The following is a 20,943-nucleotide window of genomic DNA, read 5'->3' as shown; positions in this document are numbered from 1 at the left end:
TGAGATCCATCCCTCTGATAGTGACCACAGGCTCACACAGGGCCCTCAGACTGTGGAAGATGACAAGCAGATCCTTTAGCTTCTTACACCTGCATTGTGGAAGCAATGTGGCACAGTGGGGCTGTGAATGCAGCCCAGAACCAACTTATAGGTGAAGTGATGGCAGGAAATGAGCCAAGAGATGAGGTGACCAAACCATCCAAACTTGCCTAGGAGGGAAGAGTTCCCTGGGATACTGAGCTTTCTGTGCTAAAACTAGGGAAATCCTAGGCAAACCCAGATGAGTTGGTCATCCTACCAATAGATGAGGGTGGGTTGTTTCCTGAGACTCCAGCCACAGAATAACAATGTCCCTGAGGCAAAGAAGAGAGGGAAGAGAAGGTCCTGAGGAAGGAGAAGGTCTGAATGGAAGAAGCTAACCAGAAAAACAGAGCATCTTCTCTAAGATGAGTTTCCATCATAAGAAAAGGATGCTGGACATTAATTTAGGAATCCCCCAAGGAGTTGAAAATTTCAGGGAAATAAGGCTGAAGGGTCCCCCACTCCTGAGCCAAACCAGGAGACCACCCCAGAGACAGTAAATTGGGAAACTCCCCAAGGCTAAATGGATTAGGATAGTCTAAGATCTCCTACAACTGAGGGATGTCTTTAAAGAGCAGATTTCTGGTCCATTAAAGCTCAAAGAAAGAGCCACAGTGTCAGCCTCAGGACGTTCCCATTGACAGGTCCTTTGCTTCAGCTTGGCTTCTAAGGTCTCAAAGTTCTATGCCCAAAGCATTGTATATCTACAATGGACTTTTCAATTTTATCTGAAAAGACGTCCTATTTTAAAATGCATATTTTTTTCTTCAATTTTCTTTCTCATACATTATCACCAACAATGAATATTTATTGACCTTGTCCATTTTTGCCAACCAACAGGTGTCAAAATATGGCTTTATAGATACACACATTTTTTTGGGGGGGGGCTTTTATATGTTAGTTGTTGTATTAGTCGATATCCAGTTAGGAAAATAGAAATGACGCTCATTATCTTAACAGAGAATTTGGTATAGGTAATTGGGTAAATATGGTGGTAACCTGGAAAAGTCAGAGGTAAGACAAAGGTACAATTGCCAGAGCATGTCCACCCCCAAGGCTGGGGAAACAAAGGGCAAGGAGGTCACACGGAGAGGGCATAGACTACAGAACAGGCTAATTGCCCGGTGGTGTAAACATCTCAGGAGCTTGGAGAAGGGGTCTCCAAATGCAGAGAGAAACCCTTATCTGGATGCCAGGGGTGCTTCAAAGGTGTGCAATGAGGTTGTCTCAGGGAGGATAGAATCTGGGAAAAGGAACCAACTGTGCTTCTTCTGAGGTGACATTGGGAGAAACAAGAGATGCTTCTCCCAACCTTCTTCCACTGCTTTGACAGAACTTCACAGAGAGTCACTAGAGCAATTCAGTTCATGGAATCCCAGCCCCAGATTCACCATCAGAGCAGAGTGGATTTGGAGCTCACACAGTGCCTGGCAAAGTTGAGACTCCCAGTGTTTATTAACCATTTATATTTCTTTAAATTTCCCATTATATCCAACCTCCATTTTTCTTAAATGTAACAATACATTGGTTTGTATGAATCTTCTACACATTGTGATAATCCTTTGTTATCTATACATATACACACACCATAGATATTTCAGAAATATATAGCTTAATAAGACGCACTGTGCATATATACACACATGTATGAAATATATATAGGAACATATGTACTTAAATGACAAAGAGGAAAGAAATAAGAGAGCATCTGGAATGCTAATGTTTTTGTCTGTTTTCCTCTAGATCAATATTTGTGGAGAGAATGTTCACTTAAGCTTCTGCCTGACCCATCTCCAGTTACTGTTCTGGGGTGGCTACAGGCTGCCATGGAAATCACAGGTATCATGCCCCTGGGCCCCACTTTCCAGCCCCAAAGATCCCAATGTGGTTGGGTCTTACATCTCCAAATGTCCTTGCTTCATATTTACCTTCCCTCTCAAGCAGGGCTGCCTCACTTCTGTTGTTTATACTCTTACCACAGCCCCTGAGGTAAGCAGCTCTCTGTGGTCCAAGCTCCTTTCCCATGTCTACCCTTTCTCCTTTGTACTGACCCCATCGATCTCTCTCTCTCTGTCTCTCTCTGTCTCTGGTATGCACATGCACACACATATACACACACATACACACCGAGATAAACTCCCTCCATTGGCCAAGATCAGCCTTTCTATTCTTAAAATAAGAAGCTAAAATTCCATTTTTGTTGATCCCACAGTCTCAAGATTGCATATCTTTTCTGAGGCACACTTGTTCTCAACCTTAGCTTCATAGTTGAATAACCTGAGAAGCTCTTCAAAAAAAATAGGGGTCCCAGGTCCCATGCCTTGTTAACTAAATGGGAAATTCTACATATGCCTAGGTATGGGTACTTTTAAAAGCTATCCAGGTGATCTCCTTGTCGCACCAATATGAAGGATGCAGGAACTCTCAAAGATAGCATCCCTGTTTCACTCAGAAGTGTTCTTTTAGCACTTGCTCCTTAGAGGACCTCACCCTTCTGTGCATCCTCTTAAGTGGAACTACAACCCACATTTATTCTTTCCTTCTGGTTCTGTTCCTTACTTATGGACACAAAGCTACCCAGATACAGGTGACAATAAGGCACAGGGCAAGGACAGGATGCCAACCTCTCTATGTGCCATCCAAAGCTGCCCCTTGACCAACAAATCAGGGATGAAAAATAAACTCTTGAGAAATCAGTTAAGACCTAAGTTAATGGGAAAATATACCATGTTCAAGAATGTAAAAATTCAATATTGTTAAGATGTCAGCCTATCCCAAAGTGACCCATAGATTCAATGCAATCTCAATAAACTTCTGGCAGATTTTTCTTTGGAAATGATATGTTTCCTAAGGCTGTTATAACAAATTACCACAAAGTTAGTGGCTTAAAACAATAAAAATATAATCTCTCACAGTTATAGAGGTTGGAAGTCTGAAATCAGTATCCCTGGGTCAAAATTCAGGTGTTGGCAGGATCCCATTCCCTTTAGAGACTTAAGGGGAAAATCTGTTTGTTGCTTCTCAGCTTCTGGTAGCTACCAGTGTTCCTTGGCTTATGGCCACACTACCCCAATTGTGAAGGCCACCATCTCGAAATCTCTCTGTTCCATCTTCATATAAAATTTTCTTTGGGCTGTCAAGTCTGCCTCTCTGTTATATGGGAACACGTGAAAGCATTTAGAACCCACCTGGACAATCCAGGATAACTTCCCCATCTCAAGATCCGTAATTTATTTTTTTCCATATTAAAGTAATACTCATTAGATCTTAATCATAGCGATTAGGACATGGATATCTTTTGGAGGCAATTTTTCAGCCCACCACAGATATTGATATGCTAATCCTAAACATATGTGGAAATGCAAAGAAGTTAAGAATAGTCAAAGCCATTTTTGAAAAAGAGTGAACCTGGAAGATGTGTAATAACAAATATCAAGCACTATTGTGAGGCTATGACAAGGTATTAAGGCAAAGATTAAAAAGTAGACTCTTTAGGACAGCTTCACATTAGGAAGAGTTATTAAGGAAGAGTTTATACCTATTCTCCTGAAATGGTTCCAAAAAACAGAATGGAAGGAAAACTTCCAAACTCATTTTATGAGGCCAGCATTACCTTAATCCCCAAACCAGACAAAGACCCCATCAAAAAAGAGAATTACAGACCAATATCCCTGATGAAGCTGGTTGAAAAAATTCTCACCAAAATACTAGCCAACAGGATCCAACAGTACATTAAAAGGATTATTCACCACAACCAAGTGGGATTTATTCCTGGGCTGCAAGGGTGGTTCAACATCTGCAAATCAATCATTGTGATATACTATGTTAATAAAAGAAAGAACAAGAACCATATGATACTTTTGATAGATGCTGAAAAAGCATTTGACAAAGTACAGCAACACTTCTTGATCAAAACTCCTCACAGTGTGGAATAGAGAGTATATACCTAAATATTATCAAAGCCATCTATGAAAAACCTATAGCGAAAATCATTCTGAATGGGAAAAAACCAAGAGCTTTCCCCTAAGGTCAGGAACATGGCAGGTTGTCCATTATCACCACTGCTAATCAACATAGTAATGGAAGTCCTAACCCCAGCAGTCAGACAATGAAAAGAGATAAAAGGCATCTGAATCAGCAAAGAAGAAGTCAAATTCTCACTATTTGAAGACGATATGATACTTTAAGTGGAAAACCCAAAAGACTCCACCCCAAAACTGCTAGAACTCATACCGGAATTCAGTAAAGTGTCAGGATATAAAATTGATGCACAGAAATCAGTTGCATTTCTATACACCAACAACAAGATAGAAGAAACAGAAATTAAGGAGTCGATCCCATTTACAATGGCACCCAAATCCATAAGATACCTAGGAATAAACCTAACCAAAGAGGCAAAGAATCTGTACTCAGAAAACTATAAAGTACTCATGAAAGAAATTAAGGAAGACACAAAGAAATGGAAAAACGTTCCATGTTCATGGATTGGAAGAACAAATATTGTGAAAATGTCTATGCTACCTAAAGTAATCTACACATTTAATTCAATTGCTATCAAGATACCATCAATTTTTCTCAAAGAAATGGAACAAATAATCTTAAAATTTATATGGAACCAGAAAAGTCAACGAATAGCCAGAGGAATGTTGAAAAGAAAACCAAAGTTGGTGACATCACAATTCCATACTTCAGGCTCTATTACAAACTTGTAATCATCAAGACAGTATGGTACTGATACAAAAACAGACACAAAGATCAATGGAACAGAACAGAGAACCCAGAAATGGACCCTCCACTCCATAGTCAACTAATCTTTGACAAAGCAGGAAAGAGTGTCCAATGGAAAAAAGACAGTCTCTTCAACAAAGGGTGTTGGGAAAATTGGACAGCCGCATGCAGAAGAATGATACTGGACCGTTTCCTTACACCAAACACAAAAATAGACTCAAAATGGATGAAAGACCTCAATGTGAGACAGGAATCTATCAAAATCCTTGAGGAGAACACAGGCAGCAGCCTCTTCCACCTCAGCCACAGCAACTTCTTCCTAGAAACATCCACCAAAGGCAAGGGAAGCAAGGGCAAAAATGAACTATTGGGACTTCATCAAAATTAAAAGCTTTTGCACAGCAAAGGAAACAGTAAAAAAACAAAACAAAACAAAAGACAACCGACAGAATAGGAAAAGATAGTTGCAAATGGCATATCAGATAAAGAGCTAGTATCCAAACTCTGTAAAGAACTTATCAAACTCAACACCCAAAGAACAAATAATCCAATCTAGAAATGAACAGAAAGCATGAACAGCTATTTCTGCAAAGAAGACGTCCAGATGGCCAACAGACACATGAAAAAGTGTCCAACATCACTCAGCATCAGGGAAATACAAATCAAAACCACAATGAGATACCACCTCACTCCAGTCAGAATGGCTAAAATTAACAAGTCAGGAAACAACAGGTGTTGGTGAGGATGCAGAGAAAGGGAAACCCTCCTTCACTGTTGGTGGGAATGCAAGCTGGTGCAGCCACTCTGGAAAACAGCATGGAGGTTCCTCAAAAAGTTGAAAATAGAGCTACCTTATAACCCAGCAATCGTACTATTGGGTATTTCCCGTAAAGATACAAATGTAGTGGGGTGCCTGGGTGGTTCCATGGGTTAAAGCCTCTGCCTTCGGCTCAGGTGGTGGTCCCAGGGTCCTGGGATCCAACCCCACACTGGGCTCTCTGCTCAGCAGGGAGCCTGGTTCCCCCCCACCTCTCTGTCTGCCTCTCTGCCTACTTGTGATCTCTGTCTGTCAAATTAATAAATAAAATATTTTTTAAAAAGATTTTAAAAGATTTAAAAGAGATCACAAGTAGGCAGAGAGGCAGGCAGAGAGAGAGAGAGAGGAGGAAGCAGGCTCCCCGCTGAGCAGAGAGCCCTATATGGGGCTTGATCCCAGGACCCTGGGATCATGACCTGAGCCGAAGGCAGAGGCTTTAACCCACTGAGCCACCCAGGTGCCCCAATAAAATATTTTTTAAACAGATACAAATGTAGTGATCCAAAGGGGCACGTGTATCCAAATGTTTATAGCAGCAATGTCCACAATAGGGAAACTATGGAAAGAACCTAGATGTCCATCAACAGATGAATGGATAAAGATGATGTTATATATGTATACAACGGAATACTATGCAGCCACCAAAGAACCTGAAATCTTGCCATTTGCAACAACATGGATGGAACTAGAAGGTATTATGCTAAGCAAAATAAGTCAATCAGAGAAAGATAATTATCATATGATCTCTCTGATGTGAGGAATTTGAGAGGCAGGGTGAGGGGTTGGAAGGGGAAGGAAGGAAAAATGAAACAAAATGGGACCAGGAAGGGAGACAAATTATAAGAGACTCTTAATCTCAGGAAACAAACTGAGGGCTGCTGAGAAGTAGGGGAGAGATAGAGTGGCTGGATGATAGACATTGGGGAGGGTATGTGCTATGGTGAGTGCTGTGAATTGTGTAAGACTGATGATTCACAGATCTGTACCCCTGAAACAAGTAATACATTATATGTTAATTAAAAAAATTTTTAGATAGACTCTTTATTTTTTTATTATTTTTTTAATTTTTTAATTTTTTTCAGCATAACAGTATTCATTATTTTTGCACCACATAGATAGACTCTTTAAAAGGGAGTCTTCCAACAGGCTCACATACAAACCATCAAGTGATTCATTCCATTCAGTGGGAAAAGAATTACTTTCTAATAAATGTTGCTGAATGAGTTGACTAGCCACGCAACCCCTAACTCACATTACACTAAAAAGTGTTTTAAGATGGTTCACAGATCAAAATATGAAAGCAAAAATGATATATATTCTAGAGGATACATAGCGATTTATCTTTTTGATATGACATTTACAACCTTGGGTAAGCAAAGAGTCCTTAAATGGGACACATACAAGATTAAAAAAGTGAAGGAGGCAGTCAAGAAGCTAGAAAAAGAAAAAAAAAAAGGTAGAAAAAGAATAACAACAACAACAAAACAAAATCAGTAGTAGACTTGATTTGAAAATAAAAAGGTAGCTGTTCGAAAATACTAACATGGGCAGCTGTGTGGCTCAGTTGGTTGTCTGCCTTTGGCTCAGGTCATGATCCCAGGGTCCTGGGATCAAGATCTGCAGGCTCCCTGTTCAGCGGGGTGTCTGCTTCTCCCTCTCCCTTTATCCCTCCCACCACTACCACACCCTGCTTGTGTTCTCTATCTCTTGTTTTCTCAAACAAATAAATTAAAAAAAAATACTAACATCATTAATAAAAACCATTTACAAAGCAGACAGGAGGTTGATGCATGGCTATTGGAAATCTAGGTGCCCACTCCCTGGCCCTGGCCACAACTTCCTGCTCTGCTGGTTTCCTGCCTCTTGTCAACAGGAATCTCGGAGGGCAGGTGAAGGTCATAGGAAACCCAAAGTCACCTGCCATGTCTGAGAGATGTCTTTATGCATAGAGATATGTGCAAATTTCAGCCCTGCACAAAGGTTTATAAGGGAGACTTTCTGAACAAGCCAAGTGGAGACCAGCCACTCCCAGTTGGGGTTTCTTCCCTGGGAAGACAAGGCTGGAGCTGATACTAAAGAAGTAATTATATTTGAAATTGAAGAACTACAATGGGAAAAGAAGTAGAAGCAATGAGAAGTTATAATATGATGTTAGAATTTTTTTTTTTAAGATTTTATTTATTTATTTGACAGACAGAGATCACAAGTAGGTAGAGAGGCAGGCAGAGAGAGAGAGGGGGAAGCAATCTCCCCGCTGAGCAGAGAGCCCGATGTGGGGCTCGATTCTAGCACCCTGGGATCATGACCCAAGCTGAAGGCCGAGGCTTTAACCCACTGAACCACCCAGGCACCCCAGAATTTCTTGTAATAAAACTGATTGGGGCATCTGGGTGGCTCAGTCCATGAAACATCTGACTTCAGCTCAGGTCATGATCTCAGAGTCTTGGAGTCAAATCCTGCAATGGGCTCCCCGCTGAGCAGGGTGTCTGCTTGCTCCTCTACCTCTGTCTCACCTCCCCACTCTTGCGTGCACGCTCTTTCTCTCTCAAGTAAATGAATGAAATCTTTTTTGTAAAAACTGATCAAGGAAACCAGAAACGAGTCCTATAGGTAATGATAACCAGCAAGGGGGTCCTCAACCCTGAGCAGGCCCCAGCACAGCCATGTAAAGGCCACCCATATGCCAGAAGCCTGGGTGAATTTGGATAGAAACGTACCATATTTTCCCCCAGTAAAATGTATTCTCCATGAGGCACTAATGGAAAACAACATTTCAGGGCTCTGGAATATTTTGCTTATATACTTCAAAGCAAAAGAGAGGAAGAAAGTCCCTATAGTTTGCCAAGAATCCTTTCATTCCCTCAGAGAATTTTATCTGGATCCTCCTCAAGGAAAGCAGGGGAGAAGAAAAGCACCAAATATGCAATTCCTCCTGCATGGGTCATAAGAGTCAAACTTGGGTCCACAAAAAGCCAAGGACTCCAAAAATTCTACCGCAGACAATTGAAGTAGCAAAATAGTTGAAGAAAGAAAAATAAAGGAGTGAGGAGGGATACTTAAAAAAAAACAAAACAAAACAAAACAGAAGAAGAAATAGACCACCACGCAGAACCCAGCCAAGATGAAACTGATAAGCAAAGACATTGTCTAGCCTCCAAAATCTCCAACAAATAAAACAATACATAAACCACACATAAATAAGAGAGCACTTCTATTTCTGAAAATAGTAAGGTTGGAGAAAAGCATAGCACTGAAAATCCTGGAAATATAAGCACAGATTTCCATGATGTTGTCCCATTATAGTATGCCAAAAATTTAGCCAAGTGTGAGTAAGAGGAAAAAAGTGCACAGTTTGTCCACAAAGAACAAACTAGGTCAAATTCTAAAGATTTGGGCATTTCTTTATGACTTTTGTTGGAGATCATTCTATTGGTTTTGGTTTTGGTTTTGAAGGACAAATGGTATTTAATCAAGTCTCTAAATGAATGTAATTACATATGTTTAACAAAACAAAACAAAACAAGATCGAGGAGCTCTGGGAGCAGGAGGGGAGACCAGAAGGGAAATAAACATCACCTGTATCTTGAAAGTCCAGGATCAGAGCTTATGCCTGAGCTTGGGGGAAGGATGAGACCACAACAGTGGTGCTCCAAGCCTGGTCTTCCAAGCATGGTGCACAAAAGTGATCTATAAGGGTATAGGAAGACAATGTTAGATCTGTCATTTCTGTTTATTTTTTTCCTCCATCAAAAAAGGGCAGAAATTCAGATTTTAAATGATTTAATATGCGGGTTAACACTGGGGCCCTCCCTCAGAGAGTCCTATGTCATGGGGGCTCTATGGCTCAATTTCTTCACAATGCAAAGAAGTCACCAGTAGAACCCCTTGATCATTTGTCCTGTCCTGCAATGTGGCCAGGTAAATGGATAGACAGAGTGTATTATGTAGCTCTAAATACTTGTAAAATAGGCAAATGACTTAAAACATCACTGCAAAGAAAGTCAGTGAAGAAAATTCTAAGTATGGAAATCACAAGTCAACAAGAAAACGTCCTAGTAGAAACTTCCCCTGGACTTTCCTAGGTGACAGCTGCAAGCTCTATGTGGCTGTTGAGCACTTGAAATGGTGCTCAGTGTGAACAAGAAACTGAAGTTTTGTTTTATTTGATTTTAATTAATTTAAATTTGTATTTAAAATCTGGTACTCCGTTCCATTACTGGAAAAATTTTAGTATACTTGTAATGACTTGAGTAGGTGAAGCTATTCAGAACTATAAAGTTCTGAAATTGAAATACAGATCAAGAGCTTCCCATGATTTTTTAAGGGTAGAATTGAGACATGCTGTTAATGTAAAATACACACTGGGCTTCAAATATAGATAAATATTTATTTATAATGAATATTTATAACAAATGAACGAATGAATGAATATAAGGTATCTCAACAATAATCTTTAGATTACGTGTTGAAATGGAAATGTTTAATACACAGAGGTTAAAAACATATATTACTAAAATTAATTTCACCTTTAAAAAAGTTTTCCAGTGTGGCTACAAGACAATTTAAATTCCACGGGTGACTCACATGAAGTTCCTACTGGACAGACTTTAGATGTTAAGATGATGCATGGTTTTCCTGTACCAGATTACCCATCTTTGGTGGCCCTTGTGGGTCTTGGAATGTTCAACGCTATCTACTTGTCTTGAAGTTCTTTGTTTCATGACAAGTTTCCTAACTAAAAAAAGAGAAGAAAGAAAGACCCACATGGGCAGAAATACTGCTGGGGTCATTTACTCCATGCCAGATGTGGGCCTGCCAAGGCCATCATTCAACTGGCAAAGCTTTTCAAACTTTAAAAGAAAATGTAATTCCTCTCACCCCACTCCTACTGTCCCCACCTCATGGAGCTATTATGAAGCTAAGTGAGAAGCCGTCTGTGAAAATGCTGTGACATCTGCCCAGGGCCTGATTAGAATAACAGCCAAGTAAGCACTTTTCCACATGTTCTTTAATCGTCACAACACTTACTGGGTAGATGAGATCCCCATTGAGTAGAAGACTGTCTCTAGCCCGAGTCACGTAGCTAACACACGGGCACCTAGATGAACTATCAGGGAGTTCATGAACCCTGGTAAAGTGGACAAGGGATCTCACTGTCTGGCAACAATTCTCAAATGAGAAACTGAGGCTGGAGATCTCTATGCCCCTCTGATCCACAGGCTGCTCTTCCTGGTCCTTGGAGGGCAGCCGGTCTCTGTGGGAGCAACAGATTCCATGACAGCAGGGCAAAGGGAGAGAAATTTCCTGAATGGACTCAGTCTTTCCAGAGCTTTTCTAGAAGAAGGCTAGTTCTTGAAAAACAGGACTTCATTCTTGGGCTGGCTCTGCACTCTTAGGTAGGCACCCAGGTGGCATCAACATGGCCAATATCTGTTCACTGGTCCAAAGCAACAGTGGGCTCTGCAGGGCTGCTTGAACCTTCGGCTGTGAAGCTACCCTCATTCCTACACCCACAGCCCTCCAGCCACCTCCTACTACCTCCAGCCCTGAATGCCTGCTTTTTCCCTTCTCAGTCATTACCAGAGGCAGGCCTGGCAGGGCGGGGCAGAAGGACAGCCTCGGTGGTGGTACACAGGGCCCACCCAGAGCCGTGGATTCCAGGCCTGGACTTCTCTTTTGAAAGGTGGTAGTTTGACTTGGAATGAGATGCGCCTGCACCTGCCAAGTTCAACACACTGAGGAGACAAACACAGCTTTATCCCTGAGAGGCCCCGCCTAAGGCAAGGCCCAGACAGGGCAGTTCATCTGGCGAACAGGGTGGGGTGGGGAGAGGGCTGGGGGGAGGCCCAGGCTCCAGAGCAGCTGGATGGAAGTAGGGAAAGCTTAGTTGGAGGGCTGCGTGGCTGAAAAATGAGGAGGCAGTGGTTGGCTGTCCACTGCTTCCTCTCTCCTTTCTCCAGCTTGCTACTTTCCCCCTAGCCTTAAAATAACCCTCTAAGGCTTGATTTGATGTCTTTTGTTGTTGTTTTAACCGGTCCTCCTTAGAGAGGATTTCCAGCATTTCCAGGAGCTGGCATGGCCTCAGAGCAAACCAAGTTCTGCCACACCCAGTCCCTTCCTCCCAGGACAGCACTGGGGGCTCCAGCCCAGCCAAGGTCCCCCCTTTCCCTGGCTGCCGCCCCTTCTCTGCCACCATTCCCAGGGCTGGAGAGGAGAGCTGGGGTGATTTAAAAGAGATGCAGCCCAAACCAGAGACTGCCCTAGAATGCAGAAAAAAGCCCTGCTAGCTCTGAGTTGCGGGACCTGGGGAGAAAGGGAGGGCAGAGGGGATCACAGATATACCACTTCTGGATGGTTCCTACCCCAAAGTCTGAATCAATTGCTCTGGCATCCTTGACGAGCTGTTTCAAGGTCTCCACATGAGCCGATGTGAGTTTAGCTGCTGTTCTCTGGCAGAGATGAATGAAAGACCCTAGGTAATTGCCTACCTGGATGCCAGAAAGGGTCCATAGGGCCCATTTCTAGATTCAGCTGAAGCTGATCTGAAACTAAGTGGCTCTGTAGTTACAGCCGAACCTCAGTAATTATTACAGAATGACTAGTTATACCAGTCCTGACACTTCTAATAGCAACTTAATGGTTGTTTATTAAACTCTCCCCAGGTATGGCTGCTTAGCATATCAAAAGGCTGGGAAAATACCACCCAGATCACCTTGGGAAGAAAGACAGGCACAACTCTAATGGGTGACATTGCTGGGCTTAACAAAGATCTCAGGAGGAGAGCAAATTCCAGTGAAGGTGAAAGCCATCCTTTGAATAAACCATAGATTTCAAAAATGCTAAAACATAGATGTACAGAGGACCCCCCCCATACAATATTCAGCAACTCTCTTCTAAGTAATTTTAAATGCTGGAACATATGTTCTGCCCTTGGACTCAGTATTATATAATTCCCACTGTGACAACAAGTAAACTCTCATATGTACATATTATTTACAAGATTGCAAGCACAAAGCCCTGCATACTGTACCCCTGGGCAAGTCAAGTGATTTTTAATCCCTAATTTTCACCAAGCGTGATTCCCACCTTTGCTGTCTTTAGAATGTGAACAGTTGAACAGAGAAAGAGGGGATCCCACTGGCTACCAATAAAATCTGCATTGAGATTTTACTGTGTGTCAAGTGCTTTAAGGACATATTCATCTAATCCTTAGAATAGCTCTTGGGTTTCCCCATTTTACAGATGAGGCATTAAGGATCCAAAAGGCTTATGTAACATGCCAAGGTTATACAGAGCTTTTAAGTGCCCAAAGCCAGATTTTAACCAACGGGCTTCAAACCGCAGGTCCCGTGGCTTGATCACTATACCACACTTCCCTAATTTGATAGTCAACTTATTTGTTGACTAGTGGTTTGAAGTTCTAGCCATCTAGTTTAGTTTTCTGATTTGAAGAGAGCAGAAAATATTGGGCCCCCACAGGATCCCCCCTCAGATGTTTTTACCGTATCTATGTTCGCCATCCCCAGCTTCAGTGAACCTTTGCCTTTGTATTTATTTGCCACAAATCTGCAGCACGTTTTGCAACAAATTCCCACAAACTTAGTAGTTTAAAACAGCATACATTTAACATCTTAACAGTTCTGGAAGTCAGAAGTCCAAAATAGGTCTCATGGGGCTAAAATTAAGGTGCCACAGGGCTCTATTCCTTCTGAAGGCTCTAGAGAAGAATCCATTTCTTGTCCTTTCTGGTTTCTAGAGGCTTCCCGCATTCATTGAATTGGTGGCCCCTCCACATGTAACACCAGCAATGGCATCATTCTGAGCTCTGTGTCCATCATCACATCTCTGACTCTCTTGCATCTCTCTTTCGATGTTAAGGATCCTTGCAATGACATTGGGTCCCCTGGATAATCCAGGTTAATTTCTCCATCTCAATATCCTTACTTTAATCACATCTGCAAAGTCCCTTTTGTCACCTAAGATAAGGCATTCACAGGTTCTGGGGATTAGGATGTGGACAAGAAAAGCAAAGAGATAACTGAGTAGAACCAGCAATACAGTGTGACAAGCACGGAGAAAGACATTCAAAGAAGATCATAGAAAAATGAAGGGAAGGTGCAAACTATAAAGAAAGAGGCACAGTCAGGGGTCGATCATTAAAGAAACCTGGACTTCTTAAAAGCTACTCAAAGCCATTAAAGGAGACACACATTTCAACCAATTTTTGTGAGAGGTAAATATCTCTCTGAAGGTAGAAGATGGAAACAGAGATGGGAAATAGGAAAGAAAAGAAAATTAGAAGATCATATATACCAGGTGGTCCCACATTTGAATGACAGAAGTTATAGAGAGAGAACACAAAAAAACAGGGGAAAAGTTTCAATGGGATAAGGAAAATCCCAAAACTGAAAAATAAGCTGAAAAGTAAAAGATCACCAACAGCCTAAAACAAGTGAAGAAAGACTCAGTACAAGGTGTATCATTGTATAATTTCAGAATTTCAAGAATAAAACAAAGACTCTAAAACTTCCAGAGAGACTATAAACAGACATATACTATAACCATATTGAAATCTTGTAGTTGGGGCGCTTAGGTGGCTCAGTCAGTTGAGTGTCCAACTCTTGGTTTCAGTTCAGGTCATGATCTTAGGGTTGTGAGATCGAGTCCCACACTCAGTTGGGAGTCTGCTTGAGGGTGCTCTCTCTCCCACACCCTCTCCCTTTACCCTCCCACCTGCCATACTCTTGCTCTCTCTCTAAAATAAATAAATAAATCTAAATTAAAAATCTTGTAGACATGAATGGTCTATGCCTTCAAGCATCTCAGGAATAAGTATTCTCAACCTAGAACACTATGCCCACAAACTATCAATCGTGTGTGTATAAAATATATTTGAATTCATGCAGGAAGCCTAAAAAGTTATATCTCATACTTTTTCCTGAAAGCTACTGCTGATGTGCTCCAGAAAAAATAAGAAATGAAGAGAAAGGAAAACCTGGAGCCAAAGAAAGAACCCAAAGGAGGGATGACAGCTACCTCATGGGTTTAAAGAATGACATTTCAGGAGAAGCAGGCTGGTGGAATAGTGTTTGGGGATTTTTAAAATATACTTTCAACTACATAAAAAAAATCATGTTAATACAGGTAGATCTGATAAAGTATTTGAGAAAAAATTTAATGATAGGTACATGGGTTATCAATTGAATTAATGATTGGGGACAATTATTAACATCAGGAAAAATTTAAAAAGGAAATATAATTATGGTACCTTCCTATACTCTTCAATAAACAGTATTTGCACAAAGCTAACAATGAACATTGCAAACTGATAATTGTATAAACCAAAAGTTTTATGAACTTATAGATGAATAGATGTAGTTGGTGTTACAGGCTGAATGGTATCCAAAATTCATATATCAAAGTCCTAATCTCCAGTACTTCCAAATGTAACTGTATTTAGAGATAGAATTTTTAAAGAGATACTAATGTTAAATGAAGTCATTAAGTTAGGCCCTAATCCAATATGACTGGTGTTCTTATAAGAAAAAGAAATTTAGACACAGATATGTACAAAGGGAAGACCATGTGAAGATACCAGAAGAAAATGACCATCTATAAGCCAAGAAGAAAGGCTTCAGGAGAAAGCAACCCTCCTGAAAACTTGATCTTGTACTTCCAGCCTCCAAAACTGTGAGGAAACAAATTTCTGTTATTGAAACTGCCCAGTCTATCGTACTTTGTTATGGCAGTCCTAGCAGACTAAGACAATTAGGAAACATGTCGGTCAAATCTTCATAAATTATAATAGAAAGTCAATGTATAAAAATATCCAAAACTGACAAATCAATAAATTTAAAAGATGAATAGAAATATAATTTTTTAAAGGCATTTGTTAGCATGAACCTCCCTCCAGTTGGTTTCAAGCTACCAAGATTAAACACACACACACACACACACACACACACACACACACACACACATGCACACACACACACACACCCTTAATCTTCTCAGTTCTTCCATTGAATAATTTGGCCTTTAGGATGACAGGATGTTTGGGGAGATTTCCCTTTTCCAAAACTTTGCAGTAGCCCAATCATATCACATCAATGATAGGAGCAACTCCAGTCCTATTTCTGGCAGAATTTACCCACAATTGCTCACGGAACAAAGTCCACAGTTTATCAAGGTGGACAATTGGGCAGATTCTCTGGTTGCTCTTGAAGTGGTAATGCCTGCTTCCAACTGTCCCAAAGTAACCTGGGTGATACTGATTGAAGTTGATCCTGTGGTGAAGCATGCCACCAGCATGACTATGGCCTCCTGAGTGCTTTTGGTGCTTGCCCATGTGGCTGTGGATCCAAAGGTGCCAGGTCTTCCTCAGTCTGGATGGCATGTCAGCAGCCCAGAAGAAATAGCTAAATTAAAAGCTAAAGGAATTTAAAGAGTTGTCTCTGAAGAATGAGATGGGACACCCCACTTCATCTTGAATCTTTAAAGCCAGATGTATTTCAGAATTCAGATATTTTCTCATTTTTAAAAAGATAATATTCACATACTGTATCATAAACACACAATTATGTGCACATAATAATGGGCAGCACTCCGTAATTAACACAAATTTTTTTGAGAGAGAGCACACAGGCAGGGAAAGGAGCAGAGGGAGAGGGAGAGAGAGAGAGAATGCCAAGCAGTCTTCATGCCCAGCACAGAGCCAGAAACAGGGCTCAATCTCACTACCCTGAGATCATGACCCCAGCCAAAATCAAGAGTCAAACACTTAAACAACTGAACCACCCAGGCCCTCCAATGCAATATTTTTTGCAAAAGAACTTTTAAGTTTAGGTCAGGTTTTGCCATCAGAATGAGTTTTGGTGCTAAGGAACCCCCCAAAAATCAGTTTTCAAAGCTTTTTTTGACCTAAAAAAAAGCAAAGCATATCCATGACTGTAAACTTGTGTTTGATACTTTTAATTATATACAATACTTCAATCAAAATCAAAATCATTTTTATTTTTTTTAAAGATTTAATTTATCTAATCACAAGTAGGCAGAGAGTCAGGCAGAGAGAGAGAGGAGGAAGCAGGCTCCTGGTCGAGCAGAGAGCCTAATGCAGGGCGTGATCCCAGGACCCCAAGACCATAACCTGAGCTGAAGGCAGAGGCTTTAACCCACTGAGCCACCCAGGCGCCCCCAAAATCATTTTTAAAAGGTGACTCTGGTGGAAGTGTGGAAGGAGATTTGGGGGAGTGGGAGTATGCCAGGGGCAAGACTAGAGTCAGAGGCTGATGAGCAGGCCAACATGACAATAAAAACCAGATTTTAGGAAGGGAATTAATGTAGCAATGATGGGTAAAAAAGGAGAAAGAAGGATGGATTTGATCTTATGAACAAATCAAATGTGATAGGTAAGGAAAAGGCACAATCATGGACAAAACTCAAACTCTTGATTTGGGAAGTTGCATGAAGGTGCCCTGCATTGAATGCGGAAGGCAGAAAGAAAGGACATTTGGAGGACAAGGAGACAAGTGAAGTTTTCATTAGGAAATAATGAAGGCATCGGGGCAAGTATATACTTGACATACCCAATGACAGAGTTCCTAGGTGGTGGGGGGCAGGGAGGGAAAAGTAACAACAGGATTTAAGCACCCAGCTCTCCTTCCTATTTTGATTTCTTTTCTCAATGAAGTCTTGTGGTGGGAGAAAAAATGACAATCCCTGAAGTCAGTCCAATAAGTTCCCATGACCCAAAACCAGGAGGCAGCTCATGGAAGCGTAGACACCCTGAGGGTCCTCTCATAAGAAAAGAAATCACTTCTCAGAAAAGTCAATTCCAGGTTCAGTTAATGGCTGAAGGGATAATTGACAACTCCCTTTGATAAGAGAAGCTGAAAGCAATTCATCTTCTCCTATCTCCCTGGATCAAAATTAGGGAAATGGTCAGAAAGAAATTACTTCTCAAAAAAGTGCCAGCTTTAAATTGTTTCAGGGATTTCAGAATCAAACTTCATATGCTATTTTAGGACATATCTGAGAATAAGAAAAGAAAACATCTCCATTCTTTTAAATACACTGACATAGAGCTGATATTAGATACTGCCCATGATAATTTTTTTAAAAACCACTCCAAATTATGTAGGTATACATGAAAAGTCTAAATATAATAGCAATAGAATCTAAGGGTATTTCAAAATTAATTTGTGGTCCATTCCTTTACACCATACACAAAGATAAACCCTAAATGGATGAAAAACCTCAATGTGAGAGAGGAATCCACCAAAATGCTATAGGAGAACATAGGCACTGACCTCTTCGACACTGGCCACAGCAACTTCTTTCAAGACTCATCTCCAAAGCAAGGGAAACAAAAGCAAAAATGAGCTTTGGGGACTTCATCAAGATAAAAAGCTTCTGCACAGCAAAGGAAACGGACAACAAAACAGGCAAGCCACAGAATGGGAGAAGATATTTGCAAATGACACTATAGACAAAGGACTGATATCCAAGATCTATAAAGAATTTCTCAAACTCAACACCCAAAAAACAGATAATCAAATCAAAAAATGGCAGAAGATATGAGCAGACAGTTCTCCAAGGAAGACACACAAATGGCTAACAGACACATGAAAAAGTGCTCATGATCATTAGCCATCAGGGAAATTAAAATCAAAACTACATTGAGATTCCACCTTATACCAGTTAGAATGGCAAAAATCGACAAGGCCAGAAACAACAAATGTTGAAGAAGTTGTGGAGAAAGGGGAACCCTCTTACAATGTTGGTGGGAACGCAAATTGATATAGCCACTTTGGAAAACAGTGTGGAGGTTCCTCAAAAAATAAAAAATAGAGCTACCCAATGATCCAGCAATTGCACACTGGGTATTTACCCCAAAGATACAGATGTAGTGAAAAGAAAGGCCATATTTACCCCAAAGTTCATAGGAGCAATGTCCATAATAGCCAAACCGTGGAAAGAGCTGAGATGCCCTTCAACAAATGGATGGATAAAGGAGATGTCGTCCATATACACAATGGAATATTACTCAGCCATCAGAAAGGATGAATACCCAATTTTGCATCAACATGGATGGGACTGGAGGAGATTATGCTAAGTGAAATAAGTCAAACAGAGAAAGTCAATTATCATATGGTTTCATTTATTTGTGAAACATAAGGAATAGCATGGAGGGCATTAGGAGAAGGAAGGGGGAAATAAAGGAGGAGAAAAAGGAGTGGGAGATGAACCATGAGAGACTATGGACTCTGGGAAACAAACTGGGGGTTTTAGAAAGGAGGGGTGTGGGGAGATGGGTGAGCCTGGTGATGGGTATTAAGAAGGGCATGGGTTGCATGGAACACTGGGTGTTATACACAATGAATCATGGAACACTACATCAAAAACTAATGGTGTTCTGTATGGTGACTAACATAACACAATAAAAAATAAATTCAAAAAATTAATTCAAGTGGGATTTATTCTAGAAAGGTAGGCACAGTTAAAAATTAGGAAATCTGGGGTGCCTAGGTGGCCCAGTTGATTAAGCATCTGCCTTTGGCTCAGGTAATGATCCCAGGGTCCAGTGATCAAGCCCTGCATTGGGTTCCCTGCACAGTGGGAGTCTGCTTCTCCTTCTCCCCTCCTTGCCACACATCTTATACTTTCTCTCTCACTCATTCCCTTTCTCTCTCTCTTTCTCAAATAAATAAATAAATAAATAAATAAATAAAATCTTTTCAGAAAAATTAGGAAATCTAAGTAATATATTTCTTCAATATATTTGATCCATAATGAACCGAAGGGAGAAATCATGTGATGATCATGAGAGATTTCCAAAAATATCAGACCCTGATTCTTTAGAAATTCAATAAAATTAATAATATATATAGTCATAAAACCAACAGCTTAATGGTGGAACATAAGTATTCCAATTAAAGTTCTAAACAATTTTCAGTTGACCTTCTGAGCTTCACAAAGGTTAGGAGTACTGAACCTCCATGCAGTTTAAAATCTGCATGTAATATTGACTTCCCCAAAATATAACTACTAATAACCTACTGTTGACCAGAAGACTACCCATAACAAACAGTTGATTAATAGTTATTTGTATATTATATGTATTACATACTATATTCTTCAAGTAAGCTAGAGAAAAAAATATTATTAAAAAAGTGTTAAGTAAGAGAGAATACACATACAGGATTGTACTATATGTTTCAAAAAAATCTATGTGTAAACCCATGTTGTTCAAGGGCCAACTGTAAGCATGTTAAACAGTAAAATAACTAAAAAGTAAAATAAGTACATTAATATTCTTTTTTTTTAAAGCTTTTATTTATTTATTTGACAGAGATCAAAAGTAGGCAGAGAGGCAGGCAGAGAGAGAGGGAGAGGGAAGCAGGCTCCCTGCTGAGCTGAGAGCCGGATGTGGGACTTGATCCCAGGACCCTGAGATCATGACCTGAGCTGAAGGCAGTGGCTTAACCCACTGAGCCACCCAGGTGCCCCAGTACATTAATATTCTAAACAAGAGGGCAAGTTTCCCATATTTGCAGATCTTGTCATTACATTCCTCAAAAGCCCAAGAAAACCAATTGGAAAACTATCAGAGATAATAGTAAATTCAATAAAGTGATCAGTTATAAAATAAATGCAGAAAATCAGTAGGCTTCTTATATACCAAGAATAAAAATCTAATTCACTTAGAAAAGTCAACACAAAAACAGATCCCACTCTCTTTTCAAGCAGGTCAACCTTGAGTAATACCTACCTATGGAAGATGCAGAAATGACTTCCTTAGACTCACTGTGCTCTAGTACTGCCTGGAAAGTCCTCATGTATCCCCACTGATATTCATACCTCACCTTGAAGACCAATTCCCTACCAGGGAAGGCTAGAACCAGCAGATAAAGTGTAACAAAATAATTGAAACTCTCTAAACACACACATAAACAGTTCCCATTCACATTAATATAAGATCCATCTGAATAAATCCAACAAACACGGACATGACCCATAAGATTAGAACTATAAAATTGTACTTATTGATCAAAAAGAACATAGGAACATATGGACAGGAATGCCATGTTCTTGGATAGAAAGATTAAAATATAAAGATGTCATTTCTCACTAAATCTGTAAGTTGAGCCACTGTCAATCAAAATTTCTAGATAAATTTTCAAGTTTGAAAACAAATGTGTAAGAAGAATCAAAATAGTCAAAAAAGAAGAATATTAAGGGGGAATTCATTTTGTCATATTAAATGTACTATAAATCTATAGTTATTAAAACATTGATGAATGAATAGACTGATTAGT

At 40.3% G+C, this 20,943-nt stretch overlaps 1 pseudogene; it reads right to left on the bottom strand.

The window, feature by feature from the left end:
• LOC125102813 (60S ribosomal protein L27a-like) overlaps nucleotides 1–16,022 on the bottom strand; it is a 32,241-nt pseudogene extending 16,219 nt beyond the window's left edge.
• Between the last annotated feature and the right edge of the window lie 4,921 nt (nucleotides 16,023–20,943).

Source organism: Lutra lutra, chromosome 1 (genome assembly GCF_902655055.1).
Source record: "Lutra lutra chromosome 1, mLutLut1.2, whole genome shotgun sequence".
Classification (NCBI taxonomy): domain Eukaryota; kingdom Metazoa; phylum Chordata; class Mammalia; order Carnivora; family Mustelidae; genus Lutra; species Lutra lutra.
This window is presented reverse-complemented; position numbering and strand designations above follow the sequence as displayed.